This window comes from Lissotriton helveticus, chromosome 3_1 (genome assembly GCF_964261635.1).
Source record: "Lissotriton helveticus chromosome 3_1, aLisHel1.1, whole genome shotgun sequence".
Taxonomy (NCBI): domain Eukaryota; kingdom Metazoa; phylum Chordata; class Amphibia; order Caudata; family Salamandridae; genus Lissotriton; species Lissotriton helveticus.
The window spans coordinates 825,821,145-825,838,061 of NC_136061.1; positions in this window are offsets into that span (position 1 = coordinate 825,821,145).

Sequence of the window (16,917 nt, forward strand, 5' to 3'; positions counted from 1 at the left end):
GATATCAAACAACTAGTTGACAGCCTGCTTAGCTTTGACCTCATACAAATAGTGTATTCACCTACCCTCCAAGCTAACTGCATGCCTGATGGAGTTGTCACCAGTAACCCTGATTTGAGTTTTGAGAAAGTCTTGCCTTTAATTTGGACAGATCATGAAGCTGTAATCCTAAAGCTTAAAGTATCCTCTAACAACTCTCCTAATCTTAATATGCCCACCACATTTAAATTCCGCTTTTGCCTGAAAATTGACGAAACAGAATTAAATAACATCCTTCTGAAGTCCTGCCCTACACCTGGAAGAAATATTGATTCAGTGACTGCATATTTCGCTCATTGGATTGATTCCACAGTCACTCAGCTGGACCCTGTAAAAATGGTTAGAAACCAAAGAAGAAAACCATCCACTCCATAGTACTCACAAGATCTAAAAAAAATAAAACAAAAATGCAGACGCCAGGAACATATATGGGGTAAAGAATACTGCCCTAAGGAAAAAAATAAATATAAATCTTTAATCATAGTGGAAAAATCCAAATATTTCACAGATAAAATCAATACTGCTAATGATTACACTAAGGAGTTATTTTAAAAAGTGAACATCTTAAATAACTGTAACAATAAAAGCACCATTAATCCAACCAATCCCCGTGAAACAAATTAGCAGATTTTTTCCAATAACAAGTAAATCTTATCTTTAATGAATTCACTTCTTTTTTTAAATTCAAATCGTTTTTATTTGGGAAAAGAAATAGAGATAAGACAAAACAATGGTGAAATAATAAAATAATAGAATGCAATAAAATACAGTAAATACAATAAATACAATGATACAATTATGAGGCAAAAATAATAAAAAATGAAGCATGTGATTAAACAGGTCTGTAATGAGTTGCCTACAGATTTGGACAAGAATACAGGCCTATTTAGATCTAATATCTAACAGAATTGTACAAAATTATACAAACTACAAATCACCAAACTCTACGCAAATAATACATATACAGTTGCACAAGCAATGTGTATTTCTGTCTGGGGTTTTATGTCACCAGTATCTGTGGCCGTCTCCTAGGTCACATTTTCCTGAGGGGATAATGCCTTGAGGTTGGTGATTGTGCACGGCAATCATGGTGTGTGACATGAGTTCTTCCCAATCACACATCCGAGGTAGGCGTATAGAGTTACCTATAGTACCTACAGCGGATCAAATGAAAAGGAGGAAGAGTCAAGCAATTTCCATAGTTTTTTAGGAGAGAAACGAGCTGGGCAGGAATGTAGGGCCGGGTTATCAGCCCCTCTTGATGAATTCACTTCTAATAAAAATTATACACCTTTGGAAGCCACTAAGGCCAAATCAAGTGCCTTATCTAGTGGCGTTGCTGCCTTCACCCTCCTTTCTGGTAAAAAGCCTGCTAAACTCATTGAAGCTACTAAATCTGGCCCTTCAAACCCTATCCTCCTAGTGTTTTACATAGGTCTCCAATAGGGTATCAGTTCACCTTTCAGAACTCCTGAACAAAATAATGATTTTTGGACATTTTCTTGCAGCTTGGAAAAAGGAATCAGTATTCCTCTGCTTAAAAAGCACTCCCTTGACCCCCCCATGATGTAAAGAGCTACCGGCCCATCTCCGGTCTTCCTCTGCCGGCCAAGATATTGGAGAAAGGAATGAATGTGGAAGTCATGGCTTTCCTTCAAGAACACCATCTTCTAGAATGTTCCCAATATGACTGTAGACCTAACCATTGTACCGAGTTGGCACTAGTGATCTCTACACAGGAAAGTAGAACTATTGTCAACAGGGGCGGGAAGGAGGTGATTATTCTTCTTGACATCAGCTCAGTTGATACTGTCAACCAGTTGCTGCTTAACAACTGGCTTGAGAGCATTGGCATAAAAAAACGCATCACTCCTTCTTGTGCAATAGAGAGCAATCTATAGAGATTTTACTTTGGAACCCTTCTCTCTCCTGTGTTGGGGTCCTCCAAGGATCCTTACCAAGTCCTACACTCTTTACTGCCTATGTAACCCCTGTGGCCAACCTGATGCGCTCTTGTGGCTTCTCTGTAATCTCTTATGCCGATGACACAAAAATAGTAGAGTCTGTCTTGTCTAATGTTGAAGAGGTGGCCAAACAGTTTAATAACTGCATTGTGCAAATTTTTGGATGGATAAATAATAACTTTCTTAAGTTAAATTCAGATAAGACTGGGGTACTCCTATTTGGCAAAGACACTTTATTTTATAATACCTTCAGGTGGCCTCAAAACCATACCCTATTTCCGTCTTTAGTATAAAAAGCTAACATTTAAGCAGTCCTCTTCGATAGAAAGCTTTGCTTCTCTGACCAAATTAATCCAGTCACATCGTCTTGCTTTTTTGTGCTAAGAACTTTGAAAAATATTTTTACCCTTTATCCCCACAGAGCTCTTGAAAATAGACATTGTTGCACCAGCCATCTCAAGGATAGACTATTTCAGATCTCTTTATATTGGCATTCAACACCACCAGTTAAGGAAACTCCGGACCCTTCTAAATGTGGCAGCTGATCTGCTCCTGAAATTCATCTCTATCTTGCACACCATCATCAACCTTTATTGGCATCAAGTCCTCGAGCAGGTTAAGTTAAAAGATCTTCTCTTGGCTTAGAAAGCACTTCACATGGTTAGTTTTTGGGCAGGGAAGGTTGGAAATACCATTTGGTGCCAACCCATGCCTGAAACTCTATGTAAATGGGTTATAATCGATTGGTAGATGCATGGGAATGCCAATACACCATCAATGGAACGCCTACCAGATGCATAGTACCACAAAGCACTGCAATGTATTGCATTGCGTTACTTTTTCTTACAAAACCACACAAATCAACATATGGATAGCTTTGTAAATCCAGGAAAATGTATGTTGCTTCAGAGCTGCGTCAAAAAAGTGATGCAACCCAGATGCAGAATCTTTGTAATTCTGAGCCTGTAAACATGGATTTGCGTCACGATCTCTGGAGGGATGCACAGGAACTCCCATGCACCACCCATGGAATCCCTACCGAACACAAAGTAACTCAAGGCAGCACAATGCACTGCATTTCAATACATTTACTTGCAATCCACATAAATTAACATTTCCATGGCATTTTGAATATCAAAACGGATTTTGCATTGGACTGTGTAAAAAAACAAGACAGAAACCAGGTGAAAAATATTTGTATGTCTGGACCTAAATATGTTTACGTTCCTAATGCAAAAAAAATACAACTAAAATCCTTTTAGTGAAATTGGGATGACCAGAAAAATCGACACAGGTATGGCAGGCCCTACTTAGGGCCTGCAGACCCAACTACCAAGTCACCTCTAACACCCCCACCCCCACCCCCGAAACTACACCCCTGATTACTAACTGGGTGATTATTATACTCAAATCTTTCTAAAGGGTGTTTAAATAAATTAACAAATCATGTAATATTAAAAACACATATTGAATACCATGCATAATATAGTCCTATAGTGCCATATCAAGGTTCAGGTGACATCCTTTGGCCATCAGGATTATAAATGTCACAAGAACGACTCAATAGCAATATAGGCCCATGTTACACAGCTTCCCACTATGTTTTCTCTCTTTTAGTTCCCACTGAATGCTTTGCTCCTCCCTACAGATAACAAATCTAAGCAGAACAACATCAAGGGGTCGATTCCGATTCGGGAAAAAAACGTCCGTATGATTTGTATCCGGAGCCCTCTCCGTACGAATCGTACCCGTCCGTCCAAGTTGCGTAGTACGATCCATATTCTGTGAATCTGTCCGAATCCTCGTGGTCCGTATGTATTGCAAGGCTGAAACCGTGAACCGTATGACTCGTACACATGCCGTACGACTCGTACACATGCCGTACCACCTGACGAGTATGATCCGAACCGGGGTATGAGGACGCGATTCATACGTTCCACGTCAGGTAAGGGCGAGTAGTACAAAAAAGCACACAAACACATCCACACCGTACGGTCCGTACACCCCATGATCGCAGGGGTATGGTGCGTACCCCTGCGATCATGGGGTGTACGCACCGTACCCCATGTACGCTGGGTGTACGCACCGTACCCCTTGTACGCTGGGTGTACGCACCGTAACCCATGTAAGCTGGGTGTACGGTGCATACACCCAGCGTACATGGGGTACGGTGCATACCCCTGCGATCATGGGTTACGGTGCGTACCCCTGCGATCATGGGGTACGGTGCGTACCCCTGCAATCATGGGGGTACACACCGTACCCGGGGGGGCCGTTCCATACCTGTTTCGGCATGAACTCTGCTTTTACGGGTCGTACGGTGCGTACCCGACATGTATCGTACTTGCTGGGTCGTAAAAACCAGCCGCAAACCATACAGATGTCGCGTACAGCGGGTTCCGAGGGAGATTCGGACGGGGATTTGATTCGTATGGTCTCTGTACGACTCGTACGGAGTACGGCTCCTGGTACGAATCATACTTCGTCGTACGTACGGGGGACGTTGCAGGGTTTGATTTATACGGGAAAAACGCTCCGAACGGCTATTCGGAGCGGTTTTTCCCAAATCGGAATCGGCCTCCAAATGTGGCAAAAGTTAGAACTTTTCTCAAGGAAAGGCCTTTTCTGGTTTGTTGTAAATTGTTCAAAAAGTTTTGAAAAATTTGAATTTAAAGAATGGCCCAGGTTGAGCATTAAAGGTGTTAAAGCTCAGAATTTTTTTGAAATATCTAGATCCACAAATTCTCCAAAAATAGCTAATTGGCTCTTACAACATTGAAAACAATGTTGAGTGAGTTATTACACAACATATTAGCCGGTCCTCAAGTACTGAAAGAAAACATGAAAGGGCACATTAGGGGTCAGATTAAGCACACACTAACCTCCAGACCAATGTGGTGAGGTTCCTAAGTAACTCCTCTGTCCGTAAAATAAAAATAAGGTATTTGCTCACTGGATCTGTGGAAGATTGGCATATCTGGAAGTGAGCGAGGCAGCCTTCTTGGGTCCATGGCACCAAGCCAGTGAAGCTTGCTGTGACCCTCAGATCTCATTATAGATCAACTGATCCAAATATAAGTCAACTGCCATGAGCAAGGTGGCTGTCCACAGTGCAATGAAAACAGACTCTACCACCAAACCTGCTAAACAACCCAAAGGACATGTATACAGAAGTTGGCTGCCCATAGAGAGTTGAGTCCGCTGCCAGCAAGTGAAGTTTGCATGGGTCCATGGTACCAGAGCATGGAATGTTTCCCTGTATTCACAGGTGCTATTTTGGATCTCAACATCAAGAAAAACTTTAAGAAAACGAAATAAGGGTTAGAGGCCGACCACCAATGTGCCAGCAATGTTCAGAGGCTCTGGATGCAGAGAGAGGGTTGGGCAATGGGCCTGTCAGCTCAGTGGCGTAACAAAGGCCACTGCATCCCCCTCAGTACGGGGGCCTCCGATGTCCAGGGGGCCCCGTTCAGCACAGTAACCTGGCCTGAGAGCTCTTGAGTGAGTCCCGAGGTGGGGCCCTCCATGTACTTTTCAAGGACTCCCCCTCACGTTTCATTACGCCGCTGTGTCAGCCAATGGATAATGCACATAAGTGAAGAGCTACTCAGCAGAGGCTTGGTCAGCATGCAGAGCTGGGCACTGGACCTGATAACAGCCAGGACCTGTGTCCAGCTGCCGGTTTGGATATCTGTGGCTGTTGTGTGAGTTAAGGATTGTTGTTATAATCGCAGCTCCATTTTTCAGACTACCTCGTAGTCCATCGTCTTTTAATTTAATGACAGAAAACTTTGTTAAGTGTATAATATGGTTTCATTTGTTCAAAAAACAATCATATTTAGTTACAATTTACCGACAAAAATGAGGCAGCATAAGGGTAACATTTCAGTGCTACCATTACAGATAACGATTCAGAAAAGGGGGTGGTGATGAACAGAGTGCCTGAATTAAGCAGACCACTCTTACCCAGTCCAAAGATCAGGGCTTGATCCATCACCGTTTTTTAGCTCACTGCACCATCCCAGCTCAGAACTTGGCTATATGCAAATTAGTCTGTTCCTGTCCCAGTGCATGATGGGAACAGGGCAAACCAAACTACCAAGCCAATTCTTATACTGGGAAGGAAACAAGCTTCCGGGGACTGGTTTCTGCCATTTCAGGCGTCGTCGGCCCGGCTTGCTTGAATCCTGATGGTGCAATGAGCAAGGGACTCACATCTTCACCACCCCCTTTTCTGAATCATTTTGTCCACCATAAGCGTGGAAGGGTATACTCAGACATGAGTCCCTTGCTCACTGCTCCATCAGGATTCAAGCAAGCCGGGCCGACGACGCCTGAAATGGCAGAAACCGGTCCCCGGAAGCTTGTCTCCTTTCTGGTGAAGAATTGGCTTGGTAGTTTGGTCTGCCCTGTTCCCATGATGCACTGGGCCAGGGACAGACTAATTTGCATATAGCCAGGTTCTGAGCTGGGATGGGGCAGTGAGCTAAATAACGGTGATGGATCAAGCCCTGATCTTTGGACTGGGTAAGAGTGGTCTGCTTAATTCAGACACTCTGTTCATCAGAGGCTTGTCACAGGGATTGGAAAAAGGTTAGGCCCTGCACTCAAACCTTACCTTCAACAGCTGAATTAGCCTAATGGGCCTCGGAGAACGAACTGCCCTTAAATAGGGGTGGGTGAAATTTCAGCTTGCATAATTAAGCAACATTTCCAAACCGTGCATATAAATACGCGAAATGTGGCTTCCTGCACCCCATGCATAAAATGTATGTGAAGATGCATTTTGCATTAAAAAAAATTTGTATGAAACTACATGAAACAGCACACACACGTGGCCGTTTTCCGCAGAAAGTTATACTCTGATCAAGCAGCAGCTCTTTTATGGCTGTGATTCCACTTAACCTAAAAATGTATGCTACTGGATGAACTGTTTGGTGTATTTACAATTATTCTCGTTAAAATTTCATGTAGGAAAAAATGCATGACAAATAATCAAATAGTATAAAATACAATGAATTCTGGTATCAAGCAGGCCTGGGCAGGCCTCCGCAAAGCGACAAAATAACTCCGCCAAGCTACACGGAGTTCCGCGAGCTTCAGATTGCAATACCTAGTGCCGTTCGCACTGACTTTTAGCGCTGAGTGTGTGTACCATGCTCAGGGCCGAACTGGCTACCGGGCATTTTGACATTCTACAGAGCTGGGGGCTGATTTCGTTGATGGGGACCTGCGTGTGCAAAACGAAATTCGTTTTGCATTGTTGATTTCGAAGCACACGCAGGTCTCCATCTATGAAATTAGCCCCCACCACAGTGACATCAGCCCCCAGCTTTGCAGAATGCCAAAATGCCCGGTAGCCAGTCCGGCCCTGACCATGCTGCAAAATCACTGCAAATGACATCACGCGCAGCGCAATATGGCTCTGCTTCTATCTGCCACTCAACTGGAAGTTCTACTTGAATGGCAGCTTCCTCAAAGAGAACGTAAGGTTTCTCAGCGTGTGTGGTAGCATTTATCCTCGACCTCCCGAATTGAGAAATCTCACTGGGAAGCATTCTAACATTGGATTTTCCTCGCTCAAGCTCACCAAGAAAAAACTCTGCCAGCTCCACAGAGCACGGAGTGCGAACAACTCTGCAAACTCCACAAACAGATCGGAGTTCACCACCCAGGCCTAGAATCAAGGAAGGATGCTATTGTATCAACTACAACTAAGAGACTCTCTGGTAAGTTTTGACAGATTCCTAACAATTCTTACACACATGGCTATAACTAAGTGGAAAGAGGTGAGCGACACCTACCAGTATTCCTTGTGTGCAAACAGATTGTAATTTTGTTTTTGGGGTTTGGAAGCTTACGGTAAGAGACCCCATAATGTGGCGGTAACACAAAAGAGTACAAGTTTGGTATCCTATAGAGAGGAAGCACAATTGATCACAAAATATGATTTTAAAGAGGCATCTTTAGATCATATCTTTAGAGCCTCACAGTTTTATTAACAAAATTTTAAAAAGTTTCACTCTATGGGATGCTCTTAGCGGTGGATGGGAGCTGTTTTACTGGTCTTTTGGGGTAATTTGCAAAGGAAGATAAAAGCAATTCTCTTCGGGTATACTTTCTCATGCAATGAAAAGTGGGACATTTCTTGATGTTTGGATACTTTCTTATCACAGCTACTTTTGTACAATTCATTTCTCTTTATACATTTCACTCGTGAAAATCAAAAATATTTCTTTCTCTGTAAACCAATTCACATAATTGCTTCATTTTCAAAAGCCAAATGTAATTCCATTATTTTGAAAATCACTAAACCTATTTGCAAATCATATATAGTTCAACTGTAATCTAAAGGTAGCACACATATTATTCTTTTTAAAATTCAACGTTTTCCTTTTTTTTCAGTAAAAATAAAACATTTTACTACACAACTGTTCGTACCTTCCTAAAAAATCCTAATCGTACTTTCTTTTCTATTACAAACAGAATGTACTCGTTAGAAACAAACTTTTTGGGATGGGTTTAAGAAACTCATGTAGAAATATATCTTTCCCTAGGCTAATTCCCAGACCGCAAAAAGTGAAATGTTGTGTTTTTTCATAAGTAATTGAGGCCTGTGTTGTCAGCAGTAGATATGGGGTTCTTTGTTACAAGTGATGATGCAGCTTTGATTGTGCCCAGACGCCTGCTCTTCCGTTATGTCAATGATCTCTTCGCTCAGAGGACATTTCGTGCAGGTACATCCCTTCACAGATGGATGCTCATTTTTACGGGACATTAACTTCTTTTGCCTCTTTGCACAGAAGCAAATTTTCCCTGCATCATTAAGCTGTTTTACAGTAATGAAATGGCATCTGACAATCCCGTTGGTCACAAAACAGAATATACAATGTGGTCCTTCTAAATATGAAATCCAATACCAAGGGTAGAAGTATGGGAGCCCCAGGAAACATTACATGTTGCTGGTTGTGTGCTCCTACGCCCACACCCAACAAAAGTCCGTTTTGTGAGTCATTTGAGCATGCAAATACGGTGTATTTTGATGGTAGTGCAAGGCATCTTTCAATATTCACTTTAATGAAGAGCTGCCTCGGGTGAAATCCTACAGTCATATTTACTATGAGTCATGCCAAGACAGCATTGACACGGAGAAATTCAAAAACGAAAGTTACCTACTGATTTTTGTCATAACTCAAGGCCTATTACATTTAGCAGGTAGAAATTATTAAAAGTTTTTTAGGTGCATTTGCCACTGGCATGAAGAGAAGCCCACGCAGTCATGGCAGTGTGGAGCTGTAGTTATGGTATAGAAGTGAATACCAAAATGATTGTGCTATTTATTGTTCAATGAGCTGTCAGGAATATTTCAGTCCTGCAATCAGCGGAGCGCTTAAAAGTGGAATAGATGGGTCACAAACAACAAATCAAACTACAACTAGCAGTGAAAAGTCGATCAAAAATGTGACTCCCTTCGGGAAACTACCGAATATTGAACTTTAAACATTGTGGTAACAAAGTATTCCATCAATAATGTCGCCTACCAAAATATTGTAACAGTAAGTATAAAAACATAAGACTAGATTTACTCTATTTAACTCCACATATATGTACCTCGATGATATACATTTGTTGAATGTCCGTACATGTGGTGTACTGTTAACAATAGTAAGTCTATCTGATAACCTATATAAACTTACTGTCATCTGAACAATGACTTAATTCTTGCACGAATCACATTATCAATCTATATTCTGCTAAAGTATTGACAAAATGTGGAAAATATGAGAAAAAAGTGCGGTCAGGTTCGCACTTTTCCCTCATATTTGTACCATGTCCACGCAAGCGGAGAAAAGGTGGTTACATCTGCACACACAAATTCAGACTTCTAGAGTGGAAGGTGAGAAAAAAGTGTGTTAAAATTACGTTTTAACTTTTTTAATGCACTTTATTATCGCACTTTTTCCTCCAAACTCTCATTTGTTCTTTGTGGAAGCGTGCAGACAATGGCAACCAATGCCATTATAATTCCTCCAGGGTGGCAGCTTTGTTGTATGTACATTTGTTTCAGGCTACGGTGCCCAATGATCACCCTCCAGATGGATGAACCTGCTGATATTCTCCTGCGGCAGTCTCCTGGCCTTGGGTAGGTGCTTGGCAGGGAGCTGGGGTTCCGCTGCGCTCTTGCCACACAACCAGCTGGATGTAGCGGTTGCAACAACCACAGCTGCTCTATGCGCTGCAGATGGGCTTGTGTAATTCGTCCTTGGCTCTACAATGCTAGGCAGGCATCAAGCCTAGCAGAAAGAAGGCCAAGTAGTCCTTGGGGCTGCGCATACGCTCAGCGAGCCCAAGAGTATATAACAGGACAGTGTAGAACGCGGACCAGCCCCAAAACCTACTTGTTGCGTAATCCTAGACACATGCACTGAGTGTCAGACTCGCCCACGCTGTCAGGCCATTCCATGTCGTCGACAAAGTCTTTAGTGATCTGCCGCGATGCATCAAAAGAACCAATACTGTAACTTAAAGCGATGCATTAGAACAATGGAGCATATTACCAAGCAATAGCGATAATTATCGCTATTGCTTGGTTAGAGACAAAAATATATCGCCGACCTGCGGCGATTTTTATCGCAGATAACCTTGGCATTACCAAGGTTTATCGCAAATGCGATAGATTTCGGCCGCAATGCATGAATATCGCTGAAAAGTCAGCGATATTCAGGCATTACCGAGCTAATGCTTTTAGCCCTGTTATCCACCTCCCATTGGATAACATGGCTAAGAACTGCTCAGGGCAGCTGTTAGCTTTTGGAGATAGCGATGTTAGCGACTGTTTCCAGTCGCTAACATCTTGGCACGCCCACTTTGCATGTCATTAGTGATAAATTTCTCTGACATGCAAAGTGGGGCCCAAGATGGTCGCTATCTCCTACTAGCTGTCACTAACTGGTAATAGGGAGATAATTTTATCTCCGCTTTCTTGGCTTCTAAAGCCAAAAAAGCGGAGATAAACCCCCTTGATAATATGCCCCCAAGTTATTATTAAAAATGGAAATAGGAAGCGAGGCTCTTCTTTCTGCTTTTTTGCCCTAAATTTAAAAACAGAAAACTACCACATGCCCACATGCATGCTTACATGACAGCTCTGGGTATAGAAAATATCGGCAAACTCAGCCCACTTACCTGTGGGTTTAAAAGTGCCATAAATCCGGACCATTTAGTAAATCTGCAGTTACAGTTTGGTGCACAACCATTATTCGCTGGTGTCTGGCGTTGTTTTAAAGTCAGACTTGCCCTGCAGCCTGGAATCATTGACCCAGAATGAGCGGACAAAGGGGCATATTATCAAGGGATTTATCTCCGCTTTTTTGGCTTTAAAAAAGCCAAGAAAGCGGAGATAAATTATCTCCCTATCAGCAACAGGGTGCTAACACGCAAATTTGCATGTTAGCACCCTTTTTCTCTACGCTTCCCCTTGCATCACTAATGAGATGCAAAGGGGCGTTCCAGAGAAAAATGATAGGAGAAATGTTTTTAAGCGACATTTCTCCTATTATCAAGGATTTCGCTAACCCTGTTAGTGATAAAAAAAGCAGCGCTAACCGCGGTTAGCACTGCTTTTTTACACCTGGTATTTTCCTGACTTAGCCATGATACCCTATGGATATCATGGCTAAGTTTGTGAGCTCTTATCATGAAGCTAAAGCCAAACTTCGAGAGATTATCGTTGGTTTTCCAGCGAAAATCTCTCGTTTGGCAGTTAGCGCAAGGATTTTTATCACTTCTGAGGTAAACCTTGCTAATAGCAAGTTATCTCTGCGATAATTTCCGGCGATGCTTAGCGTTAAAAAATTCGTTGCTAAGCCTCGTTAGCGATAAATATCGCGAATCGTTGGTAATATGCCCCAAAGTGCGAAAAACGGCTATATAAACGGTAAAATATAAATTAGCATGACAGTGTCTAGCCAGTTGTGATCCAGATCAGATCTCGATCAGCACATTACTTTTTAAATAGCAATGGCAGCTTAATCTGTGTGCTATTACTATCGCTAGTGCAATATGTTAGGCACAGCAGCAAACTTTGATTTGGTAAATACCTTAAATTAAAACCGACATATTTAAGCATTCATTAAATATTTGACGGATAGTACATTCTTCATTTAAAGTATGGTTAACAAACTATTACAAAATGTCCAATCTATATTCCTAATTAAGGTGTGAACTATCATTACTAGGAAGAACACGTGTTTTGCAGAACCCATACCGAGGTCATGTATGCTGCGCAAGGTTCTTTTTAGAATATAAATTTAATTTCTGTGAATGGGGTTTTCAACTACTGTTGATGAAAGAGCCCACAGGTTTAGGATCCTGGAGTAGACATAAAAAGTATTGCTGCAGTAAGCTACACTCACCAATCTCTGCTTCTTCAATTGTTTAAAAATAATCTGCACACAGACAGCCCAAAAACATAATCTCCTATTCTCAGAACACAGTGATTGAATTATCCAGTCACATGGGAGACAGCACCTTCATACATTTGTTTCCTGTTTCCTCTGATCACAGGCACTTTAACACATTAACACGAACCGTTGAGCCTAATAATCTTGCAGTACCCCTGAGAAATGATTTGTGTCCATTTCAAGTACTTAAAATGGCTACCCCTCTTAGATCAGCAAATGTAAGGTACTTATGAGTCTCCCCAATGTGCTTTAAGTTTTTTGCATTTTACATCCACACCTATGGTGTAGAAGCTAGGTCTGTGTAAGCAATCATAGAAACTGTATAATGTTATAACAAATAAGGCTATTTACTCCTAAATATATCTCTGGCTTCTGGCAAAGATATTAGCTTCATTCACTGCATCTAATAGTAAGTCTTCCTTATGATTATGTGAAAATAACTTGGTAGTATCAGCCTGACTCATGACACGTGGGCAGTGCTTGTCTCGGTTAGTTGGCATTTTCCCCATTCCCAGAAATGTGGTACAATGGAAACACGTAGTTCTGTTGTTCTCATGAATAGATACATTTGCATTTTTCCCCATGTGTTATGCACATAATTATCCAGAAAATATTCTTGGTGGTTGCTTACAGGAAAAGTGTGTTGCCCTTGTGTACACAAGATATGTGTTATACCTACTCAATTTATGTTTATGAATATACTACTCGAAATATGCTTCCTGTCAAAAAAAGCCACACAAGCTACCTTCTAATGGACTGGGTGGGAAGCTACAGGACAAATATTAGTCAAAATATTTTAAACCCCATCATCAGGATTTAAGTAAGATTGTGCAAAAATCTGGAAGATTATACTTGTGTAAAAACTCACCTAAGTCTATTTGTACTTCAATTAAATTAAGAGTGAGGTGTGCTTGAGTTAACAGAGCAATTTTCTCTGTCCCTACCTCTCTTTCTCTTTCTCTCGCTTTCAAGAAAAGCACACAATATTAAAGAAACTTTAGTCTTTGGTTATACTAATTCTTTTAGCATTTTTCTTAAATTGTGGTTTGAACATACATCTGCAAATAATTTCACAATGATAAGCCACTCAAAACATGATGAGGGGCGGTGGGGTGGCTATGCTTTTTAAAGACACTTTTATCTGTCGTCAAGAAACAGTTACGCAACTAGGCAAGCATGAAGTCCTGATTTTTTCCATCTCTATTAATACTCAGGTGATCCTTGGATGTGCTATTATTTATAACCCCCCTAGTAGTACGATTGATTTTAGCACCCAACTCCTGGAACAAATTCTTCCTGTCTGTCTCAAACATAAAAACATTATAGTCCTCGGTGACTTTAATGTTCATTTTGATCTCCATGACAATCCCCTAAATAAACGCCTTGCAACCGATATGGAAATTATGCAACTGACGCAGAAAATAGCATATCCCACACACAGAGCGGGGCATATGCTAGATCTTATCTTCACTAATATATCTAATATTACTATTACAAATATAACTCCTTTGACTTGGACGGATCACTATAGGATTGAATTTAATTTGAACCTACCTATAAAGAATAAAAGACCTTTCGTTCAGTCGACAAATTCCACAAAATGCTGGAAAAAATTCTCTGTGGAAAAATTTAAAGAAGATTTTGATCATAATTTTAGTCCTGGAACTTCCAATGAGGAAGAAATTCGTCAATTGCTTAGCAACATTGAGAAAGCGTTGGATCATTGTTCAGTGTCCCGTACAATAGATCGACCTAAACGAAAAATCTCAGAGAATTGGTACGGCTCAGACCTAAAAGTTGAAAAAAGAAAATGTACCACACTGGAACACAAATGGAGACTAAGTAAAACGCCCGAAGACAGAGCTACTTATAAACATCAGCTGAAAGTATACAACACAGCTATACGTAAAGCAAAGAAAGATAATTTTTCCTTAAGAATACTAGACAACAAAAACTCTTCGAAGGAGCTTTTTAAAATAGTAAAAGAACTCTGTAACCCTCCGAGTCTCACCTCAAATCTGACTCCTTCACATGAAAACTGCTCCAAAATTAGTGATTTTTTTAGTGATAAAATTGATAAAATCTATGCTTCCTTTGTAAATAATAGCCAGGACCATGTAGAGTAGCATGTTGATCCCACTCTGCTGGCCAGTTGTTCTTCTTTCGGCCCTTTTTCTGAAGAAGAAGTTAGCAAGGCTATGTCAGACATTAAATCTGGATCACCATGGGATGTTTGTCCACACTATATCTTTTCCAACTTACTCCCGTAATTTGTCCAGCAGTTACAAAAGTTCTTAATCTTTCTTTGGAGCAAGCCGAATTTCCAGAAGTCTGGAAAAACGCAGCTGTAATCCCATTACTAAAAAAAGCCGGCGCGGATATAAACGATCCAGCCAATTCCCGTCCTATCTCACAGCTTCCATACCTATCAAAGGTTTTAGAACGATTGGTAACTAAACAGTTGTCAAGCTTTCTGGAAATTAATAACCTGCTGGACGTTTCTCAGACTGGTTTTAGATCGAACAACAGTACTGAGACAACGCTCCTGGCTGTGATGGACGATATTCGAATGCTGATTGATAAAGGCAAAACGGTCGCCCTGATATTACTTGATTTATCAGCGACGTTTGATACCGTTTCCCACAAACTGCTAACAAATATGCTAGCTGCTAAAGGAATACAAGGTAAAGCCCTGAACTGGCTGGAGTCTTTTCTATCGAATAGATCCCAGTCCATATGTTTAGGAAACTTCACCTCCACTCCTCGGAAGATCAAATATGGGGTGCCGCAGGGAGCAACATCGAGCCCACCATTGTTCAATGTTTATGTTTCTTCATTGGCGTCTATAGGCAAAAAATGGGGTATTAATATCTGCTCCTACGCTGATGATACTCAGCTGATGGTAACCCTCAATGGTGAAGAGGACGCCAAAAATAGGTTACATAACTGCTTGTCAGAGCTATCTAACTGGATGCATGGTCACTACCTGAAATTAAATGCTGGCAAGTCAGAAATTCTTCTATTCGGCGGATCCAAACAGCTTTGGGACAACTCTTGGTGGCCAAATACTTTAGGCACCCCACCAAACCCAACCCTGACCGCTAGAAACCTGGGAATCCATATGGACACTACTTTATTCATGAAGCAGCATGTTGTGGCAAAGGTTTCGCCATACTAAAAATGCTGAAACGTGTCTTTCCCTGGATCCCGATGAAATGTTGACAGATTTTAGTTCAATCTTTACTGATTAGTAGGCTGGACTACAGTAAATCGCTGTTTGTTGGTATGGCGGATTATTTATTTTCAAAACTACAGTTGGTCCAGAACGCGGCAGCCAAAGCTGTCTGCGATAAGAAAAAGTATGATTCGGCCACAAACTGCCTGAGAGCGTTACACTGGCTGCCTATGAGGCAAAGAGCATCTTTCAAAATGCTGTGCATTGCCCATAAAACTTTGCATAATACTGGTCCTTACATCCTGCGGAACAGAATCAAGCTCTATGCCCCAGTTCGGAACTTACGTTCACAAGCCGCAGCCAAAGCAGTCACCACACGAATAAAATTATCCAGGATGGGTGGACGTGCCTTCTCGCACCTTGCCGCTAAGTGTTGGAATGACTTGCCTATCGATCTACGATGTACTGATTGTTACCTCACTTTCAGAAAAAAACTAAAAACTGTATTATTTCCTAAATAGATTGATGGTAGTCCCTGGAAAATTGCTTATGGTTTACTGTTTAATTTTAGCGCCGTGATATCCTCGTTGGATGAGTGTCGCGCTTTAGAAGTACATATAACAATAACAATAACAATAACCTCAGCCGCTAATGGTCCACTGGATTCAAATGTTTCTTTTTTTTCTTTGACCAAAGATTCAGATATAAGATGGATGTTTACCTACTAACCGTTGTTCTTCACTTAGGACTAACAATAAAATATGTTTAGTTGCAAAGTTTTTCTCTTGAAAACTTCCCATAATTCTTGTGACTGCTTGGTTACTGTTCATAGATCGCAAAGATTTCACTTTCAAATCTCAGACTTTCATGCCACTTAGCACCAATCAACATCCTACTCTCGCCATTTATTGTCCTCCTGCTATGAAACAGACTGGCAGAGTTTCAACTTGCAGTAGAAAGTGTTGTCACAAGACATTCAAGAAAAGACAACAATTGCTGCTATTGCTTTTGTACCAAAGTCATCCTTTTTGCCCTGATCACGCCAATTTTTTGACTGGTGCTGGTGGTTACTGACTCTGAAAGTGTTGTGGGCTCTGCTATCCAGTACCAGGGCCAGTGCTCTGTTCTTAAAAGGTATATCGTAACTAGTATAATTCTAATTGGCCAAGACTGCTTACCTGTAAGTCCCTGGTATAGGGTAGTGCATATAGGTTTATAGACCCCAGTGGAAGTAATGCACTTACATGTGCATTACTGTGCTGGCTGGTGTGACTTT